Below are 9,498 nucleotides of genomic sequence, written 5' to 3' on the forward strand. Positions count from 1 at the left end.
CTCATCGTTTTTCATGTTTTACCATTTTCATCTTTCTTCTTCCTCATGTATTTATTCATGTTTGTCATGTTTTACCATGTTTCATCTTTGTGTCTGTGTGCATGATTGATGTCATATTCATTACCTACATTATTCGTGAATATGTTCTGGAATTATGACGCAACTCTGAATAGGAAACGTTTCCAAAAGACTTATAAACAAGACCTAACCTTTATTTATTTTTCCGAAGACGTATTACTAAGCATTGTTATTGCCAGTGTGTTATATTGTGGACGGTCACTCACATTGTCTAGGAGTCGAAATGTGGTGTGGACAAAAACATAATTCTGATCCAAAAATAGTATTGGAAGTAGGCCTAAATCTTAAGGCAGAGAAGATGTTTACTTGTAGAATGTATGAAATTGATTTTCAGGACATCTAGTTTTCGAAATATTAGCGGGCTTTTACCGCCGAACTCCCTAGAAACCGTGTTTTCCGCCCACGATCTGAGCCCTCCCCCCCCCCCCCCGACCGCACATCAAGCGAGCGCTTCCGCCGTACCACTACTTCAGTGTTTCCAAATAATTTGAATATTATTTTACTGTTATTATTACTTGTTAATAGCAACAGGTGTATGCCCGAAGCAGCCCGCTCTACGAAATGGACACGTCATCTACAATTCACGGAGGGTCAACAGTGTGGCTAACTACAGCTGTAACGAAGACTTCAAGTTCGTTGGACTCAGTCTGATGAGTTCCTGTTACGTGTCTAGATCATGGAATGGTCTTAATGGGTCCTGTAGACGTGTCGCTTTTTACAACGTGGTGAGTGATAAAGCTCCAACCCCCATCCCTTGTAGTATCCATCGACTAGGTTTGCAACCGCCATGTTCTGTCTCTCTACCCTCGGTACTGTGTTTGTACTGACTTATTGCACGCGAACTTCTTCTCTAGTTGTCTTTGGTCCGCATATCTGTCTCTCTGTCTCTGTCTCTCTGTCTCTGTCTGTCTGTCTATCCCTCTCTCTCTTTCTTTGTCTCTCTCTCTCTCTCTCTCTCTCTCTCTCTCTCTCTCTCTCTCTCTCTCTCTCTCTCTCTCTCTTGCTCTCGCCCGCTAGCCCGTTCTCTCTCGCTCGCTCGCCCGTGTTCTCTCTCTCTCTCTCTCTCTCTCTCTCTCTCTCTCTCTCTCTCTCTCTCTTGCTCGTTCGCTCGCCCGTTGTCTCTCTCTCTCTCGCTCGCCCGTGTTCACTCACTCTCTCTCTCTCTCTCTCTCTCTCTCTCTCTCTCTCTCTCTCTCTCTCTCTCTCTCTCTCTCTCTCTCTCTCTCTCTCTCTCTCTCTCATTTTCTCGCTCGTCATCTCTGCCTATATATATATATTTCTCTGTTTATCTATACATAATTTATACGTTTTCTGTTTCTCTCTCGTTTTCTCACTTTTCTATCTCCCAATTCCATTCCATTGTCTCTTTCATTATCGTTGTCTCTATTTCTTTCAGTTTATCTGCATAAAGCTAGGTCATCGCAATAAACAAACTAAATAGAAAAGGAAGGAAATCCTTCATTTAACGACGCATTCAGCGCATTTTATGTACGATTATATGACGTAGGATATATAGTTAAGGACCGCACAGATATTGAGAGTGAGAACAGCTGTCGCCTCTTCATGGGCTACTCTTTTCTATTAGCAGTAAGGACTATTTTATATGCACCATCCCACAGACAGGATAACACATACCACGACCTGTGATATACCAGTCGTGGTGCACTGGCTGGAGTGAGAAATAACCCATTGAGCCCACCGACGGAGATCGATCCCAGACCGATGGCGCATCAAGCAAACGCTTTACCAATGGGGTACATATATATATATATATATATATATATATATATATATATATATATATATATATATATATATATATATATATATATATACATACACGGCGTCTGTATAAGCAATGTGTGTATTGTGCGTTGTAGCCCCAAACTCTTAATATTTGCGTATAGCTGCCACAACGAGTACGACCGCAAACACATGTGATTGACAGTAAGGATTTTTGTTTTACAGACCTTGATGTTCCAAGCATTTATTCCTGAAATGGTCAGACCTGGATGCAAGATGGATATAGTTGGCACGCCCCTTAATGAATCGAGGTAAACATTGTAACAGGATGATCCATGACGCCAACTGACAGAAGCTTTTTTTTAGTTGAACGACACCACTGGAGTACATTGATTTATTAATCATTGGCTATTGGATGTCAAACATTTGGTAATTTTGACATGTAGACAAAAACATTGTTTTGTATAAAAGCACTACTAGATCACATTCGTTTATTATTCATTGGCTATTGGATATCAAACATTTGGTGATTTTGACATGCAGTCTTAAAATGTGTTTTCTTTTAAAAAAAACAATTAAAACATACTAGAGCACATTGATTTATTAATCATTGGCTATTGGATATCAAACATTTGGTGATTTTGACATGTATTCTTAAAGATGAAACCCGTTATAATTTTTTCATTAGTAGCAAGGATGTTTTATATGCACCATCTCACATACAAGATAACACATACCACATCATTTGATATACCAGTTGTGGTGCACTGTCTGGAACGAGAAATAGCCCAATGGACCCACCAACAAGGATCGATCCTAGACCGACCACACATCAAGCGTGCTCTTTTCCAGTGGGCTACGTCTCGTCCCTTACCAAGTATGAATTACACACATTGACACTGACGATGTTCATGACAAATGTGTTTCAGAATGCCAATAAACCTCATGTGCGGTATAGGTTGTTTAGCACTGGGCTACGTCTCGTCCCTTACCAAGTATGAATTACACACATTGACACTGAAGATGTTCATGACAAATGGGTTTCAGAATGCCAATAAACCTCATGTGCGGTATAGGTTGTTTAGCACTGGGCTACGTCTCGCCCCTTACCAAGTATGAATTACACACATTGACACTGAAGATGTTCATGACAAATGTGTTTCAGAATGCCAATAAACCTCATGTGCGGTATAGGTTGTTTAGCACTGGGCTACGTCTCGCCCCTTACCAAGTATGAATTACACACATTGACACTGAAGATGTTCATGACAAATGGGTTTCAGAATGCCAATAAACCCATGTGCGGTATAGGTGTTTAGCACTGGGCTACGTCTCGTCCCTTACCAAGTATGAATTACACACATTGACACTGAAGATGTTCATGACAAATGGGTTTCAGAATGCCAATAAACCTCATGTGCGGTATAGGTTGTTTAGCACTGGGCTACGTCTCGTCCCTTACCAAGTATGAATTACACACATTGACACTGAAGATGTTCATGACAAATGTGTTTCAGAATGCCAATAAACCTCATGTGCGGTATAGGTTGTTTAGCACTGGGCTACGTCTCGTCCCTTACCAAGTATGAATTACACACATTGACACTGAAGATGTTCATGACAAATGTGTTTCAGAATGCCAATAAACCTCATGTGCGGTATAGGTTGTTTAGCACTGGGCTACGTCTCGCCCCTTACCAAGTATGAATTACACACATTGACACTGAAGATGTTCATGGCAAATGTGTTTCAGAATGCCAATAAACCTCATGTGCGGTATAGGTTGTTTAGCACTGGGGTACGTCTCGCCCCTTACCAAGTATGAATTACACACATTGACACTGAAGATGTTCATGACAAATGTGTTTCAGAATGCCAATAAACCTCATGTGCGGTATAGGTTGTTTAGCACTGGGCTACGTCTCGTCCCTTACCAAGTATGAATTACACACATTGACACTGAAGATGTTCATGGCAAATGGGTTTCAGAATGCCAATAAACCTCATGTGCTTTATAGGTTGTTTAGCACTGGGCTACGTCTCGTCCCTTACCAAGTATGAATTACACACATTGACACTGAAGATGTTCATGACAAATGTGTTTCAGAATGCCAATAAACCTTATGTGCGGTATAGGTTGTTTAGCACTGGGCTACGTCTCGCCCCTTACCAAGTATGAATTACACACATTGACACTGAAGATGTTCATGACAAATGGGTTTCAGAATGCCAATAAACCTCATGTGCGGTATAGGTTGTTTAGCACTGGGCTACGTCTCGTCCCTTACCAAGTATGAATTACACACATTGACACTGAAGATGTTCATGACAAATGTGTTTCAGAATGCCAATAAACCTTATGTGCGGTATAGGTTGTTTAGCACTGGGCTACGTCTCGCCCCTTACCAAGTATGAATTACACACATTGACACTGAAGATGTTCATGACAAATGGGTTTCAGAATGCCAATAAACCTCATGTGCGGTATAGGTTGTTTAGCACTGGGCTACGTCTCGTCCCTTACCAAGTATGAATTACACACATTGACACTGAAGATGTTCATGACAAATGTGTTTCAGAATGCCAATAAACCTTATGTGCGGTATAGGTTGTTTAGCACTGGGCTACGTCTCGTCCCTTACCAAGTATGAATTACACACATTGACACTGAAGATGTTCATGACAAATGTGTTTCAGAATGCCAATAAACCTCATGTGCGGTATAGGTTGTTTAGCACTGGGCTACGTCTCGCCCCTTACCAAGTATGAATTACACACATTGACACTGAAGATGTTCATGGCAAATGTGTTTCAGAATGCCAATAAACCTCATGTGCGGTATAGGTTGTTTAGCACTGGGGTACGTCTCGCCCCTTACCAAGTATGAATTACACACATTGACACTGAAGATGTTCATGACAAATGTGTTTCAGAATGCCAATAAACCTCATGTGCGGTATAGGTTGTTTAGCACTGGGCTACGTCTCGTCCCTTACCAAGTATGAATTACACACATTGACACTGAAGATGTTCATGGCAAATGGGTTTCAGAATGCCAATAAACCTCATGTGCTTTATAGGTTGTTTAGCACTGGGCTACGTCTCGTCCCTTACCAAGTATGAATTACACACATTGACACTGAAGATGTTCATGACAAATGTGTTTCAGAATGCCAATAAACCTCATGTGCGGTATAGGTTGTTTAGCACTGGGCTACGTCTCGTCCCTTACCAAGTATGAATTACACACATTGACAGTGGTGGTGCTGTATTTTATTTGTGTGAAATTATCTATATGTTGTATTTTTGAATGGTGTTTCTTTGGGTTTCTTTGCAGATGTACGTCTATCAGGACTGGCATGTTTTCCGGACCCACTTCACCGATCTGACGCGCATTGACCGATTTATCATCGAGCGTGGTGGCGACATTCAGTCTGTTAAATTATTCAACTAAAGAGAGGAGAATCCAGCGGCGCTTGTAATTAGCACATGACTAGTTTTTTGGACGTCAAGCTGTTAGAGTGCACGCCCGTTTTAGGCGTAGGTTCTGCAGGGCGACCAACGTAATGGAAATATTTTTCCGGAATTTTCTGATATTTTCATTTGTATGCGCGCGAACGCCCTTTTCAAAACAATAATTTAAAGCGCACAAAAACGCCATTTTCATAAAAAGTAATTTTAAACAGTGCGTAAAATGTCATGTTTGACATATATTTCCAAAATGGCAAGAAAAATTAGTATATATCATTATATGTGAATTTGATATTCCTCATAAAAAGACCCCCAATCATCAACAAGTTCACACAAAAACAAAACCCCACTTTATTAGCAAATAGTGTTTTACAGTTTGAGATTCCCACCTACAGATGAGCAATAAAGTGACAAACAAACTTGGGACCAATGTTATTTCTATGTAGGTACATGTACATTGCCACATATGCATGTAATGGGGCGAACTGGTTCGGGGACCAAACGTCTGCTACCCACATTAAGACTGGCTGCCGTTTTCCATTACGCTTACATTACTATTACAGTAACACTTTTGGGCAGGCAGTGTACAGAAACAAAATCGTGTTATTATTTAACTTACTTGAATAAAATAATATAGGTAGGTATATTAATGTAGGTAGGTATATTAATGTCATGGATGCGTCATATAATAGATTAGTGGTGGCCAAACATTATTTAGTCAAATGTTGCATGTGAAAGCCAATGGAAAGAAGACAATTGTCGGTTCGGATTTTATTGTTTTTGTACGATCGTAGCGTTCTTCTGATATATATGCATACGTTCATCCACGGTGGCAAAATTGCATACATCGCCATTGAACCGATGTCTGCCCCGTAGGAACATAAGTCTATGATAGTTAAAATATCTTTAAAATGAATACGTAAACTATCCGAGTATAAAAAATAAAATTTTCATATATGCCTTCAGTTTACTCGACAAAACGGAGTTCATGTTGAAATGAGTGATAAAGATATTTAATTCTAAGAATGTAGAATGTAATAAGAATTAGTTGATTAAAAACACTATTCGAGTCAATTTGAAACAAATTCCGAATATTTGGCATCAATTCCGGAATTCCGAGTACGTGATAAACATTCCAGATTTTCCGGAAAATTCCCGAAAGTTGGTCGGCCTGGTTCTGGCCACTGCCACTTAAGTCTTGGACCAATAAATGTTTGTTTCCACATGAAGTAGCTATGCCTTGTCGTTTCTATGGCCATGCTGTTCTCTTGACACGAATCCGATGGAATTGTTTGTATACGACAGCGTTTTTATATAGGTGACTTTAACTTGTCCAAAATGGCTGCCGAATTCCATTTCATTTCGTGTATTTTGCAGCTTTTAGATCCTACACCCCATGTAATATATCAATATATGTCAAAACGACACTTACAGACAACATATACTTCATATAGAGGTCCTTCCTGCCCAAGACACGAAATTAAAATTGATTATGGGTCATAAATATGATATTAAACTTGCTACCATTTCGTATCATGTTTATGTACTTCGTGAAACAATTTACCGTATCACTCGCTAAAGCTCGTGACAATTGAACATTATTTCACTAGGGACACGAACGTTTTTACAGTAGACATAAAACTTATGGGTCATAAATATGATATTAAACTTGCTACCATTTCGTATCATGTTTATGTCCCTCGTGAAACAATTTACAGTATCACTCGTTAAGGCTCGTGACAAGTGAACATTATTTCACTAGGGACACGAATTTTTTTACAGTAGATATAAAACTTACACTGTGCTCGTATTACCCATACGGTTTTAAAACTTACACTGTGCTCGTATTACCCATACGGTTTTAAAAATAGTTTGGATCATATCAATGTGTTACGTCCCAACAGAAGGAAGGAAATAGTTTATTTAATGATGCACTCAACACGTTTTATTTACGGGTTATATGGACCACACACATATTGAAGGAGGAAACTTTATGGGCTACTCTTTTTCGATTTGCAGCAAGGGATCTTTTATATGCACCATCCCATAGACAGAATAGCACATGCCATGATATTTGATATACCAGTTGTGGTGCACTGGCTGGAGCGAGAAATAGCCCAATGGGTCCACTAACGGGAATGGATCCAAAACCAACCGCGCGTCAAGCAAGAGCTTTATCACTTTGCTACGCCTCGGCCCGGTCCCACTAAAAATCGGTCGTAATATGTCGACGCCTTACCGGAACGTCAATCAGACAAGTTCAACGACTAAATTAAAATTGACTATGGGTAATAAATATGATGTTAAACTCGCTACCATTTCTTATCATATTTATGTCACTCATGAAATAATTTACAGTGTCACTCGCCTAAGCTCGTGACTATTTCACTATGGACGAAATTGAACTGTAGTTTTTGAAATCTCAGTTTGAAACTTGATGATAAATCATACATGCACGTACTCTTTTCTTAACTCTGTTTTTTTTTTTTTTTTTTTTGGTTCGATATTAATCAATCTTTGACATTTTAAAATATTTGTTTTGACTGCATTTTCAGAAATATATTCTAGTTAACCAATATTTAACCGGTGCTCTTTCTTTCTTGGGGTAAACTTTTAAATATACACTTCCTTATGTATAATTCCGCTTGCACTGTCATTTATAGTTGTTTGAAGCCATGTAAAAAAAACATACATTGCATAGTGAAAGCATGATGCTGATTAGGTTGCCACAAGCTTGCATTTTTTAGATTAATATTTGTAAACCTTTTGATAGCCGTCAGGCGAATAAGTTTCGTTTTGTTGTTTTCCCCTCTGTACACTGTTTGTCGAGGACAAACAGCATGGCTCATACAATTGGGTGATCCTTTTTCAACAGCATGCTGTGGAGTTAAAGCATTAAATGTGAGCACATGAACCAGTTACTAACTCTGCGTCAAACCGCTGAAACAAAACTACAGTGGAATACCATATGAAATCAATGCTATTTAAAAGTGTCATATTCTACCCTCTCTCCCCCCCCCCCCCCAAAACCCCCCCCCCAAAAAAAAACAAACACCCAACAACAACTACAAACAAAGAAAAAACAACAGCAAACAAAAACACCAACCCCCCCCCCCCCAAAAAAAAAAAAAAAAAAAACCCACAAAAAAACAACAACCCCAAAACAAACAACAACAACATATAATGATATATTACACAGGGTATATGCTCTAAAAAATTAAAGACAACTGACCAAATTTGGACATCAATGTAAATAAATTATATTTCCAGATATAAAAAAGTGCTTGTATAAAAACCCCAAAACAACAAAAAAACAACAACAACAACAACAAACAAACACACAACAGATATCACCGGATTTGTGTTCAGTGACCAAAATGGCCATAGAAAATACAAAGGACACCCATTCGACCTAAATTAGTCGAAGCCTACTGTCAGTTCCTTCGTTCGAGACAGGACATTTTAGATATTAAAATTCTAAAGTATCTAAACCATACCTGACCTTCTTCAAACATATTTTTCAGTGGTTGTAATAGTGTTGACATATATATCTAAAGAATTCGTCACGATAGAGATTTAATATGGAAATTATCAACCAAGTCTATCCCAAATAGTATTCATAGGCGTATGACCGCATTAAACAAACGTGTCCAAATCTGGATAACTACATTTATTCCTATTACCATTACTACCAAACAACTATATAGCGCTGCAAACAAATCACTGCGCATTGTTACATAGATAACAACTAATTGTGAAGGTAGAACGATTTAAATGCATGGTAAAAAGGTCTCGGGTTAGCACATTTTGCCAGAATATCTGTATAATTTGTGCCCGAATTTGAAGTTTTCCTCCCCACATATAGTGTCACCACGATTAGTAATATAGAGTCATCGCAATTAGCAATATCGTGCCATCGCGACTAGTAATATAGTGACATCACGATTAGTAGTATAGTGTCACCACGATTAGTAATATAGTGTCACCACGATTAGTACTATTGTGTCATCGCGATTAGTAATATAGTGTTACCACGATTAGTAATATAGAGTCATCGCAATTAGCAATATCGTGCCATCGCGACTAGTAATATAGTGGCATCACGATTAGTAGTATAGTGTCACCACGATTAGTAATATAGTGTCACCACGATTAGTACTATTGTGTCATCGCGATTAGTAATATAGTGTCACCACGATTAGTACT

The sequence above is a fragment of the Gigantopelta aegis genome, chromosome 12, assembly GCF_016097555.1.
Source record: "Gigantopelta aegis isolate Gae_Host chromosome 12, Gae_host_genome, whole genome shotgun sequence".
NCBI classification, from domain to species: Eukaryota; Metazoa; Mollusca; class Gastropoda; order Neomphalida; family Peltospiridae; genus Gigantopelta; species Gigantopelta aegis.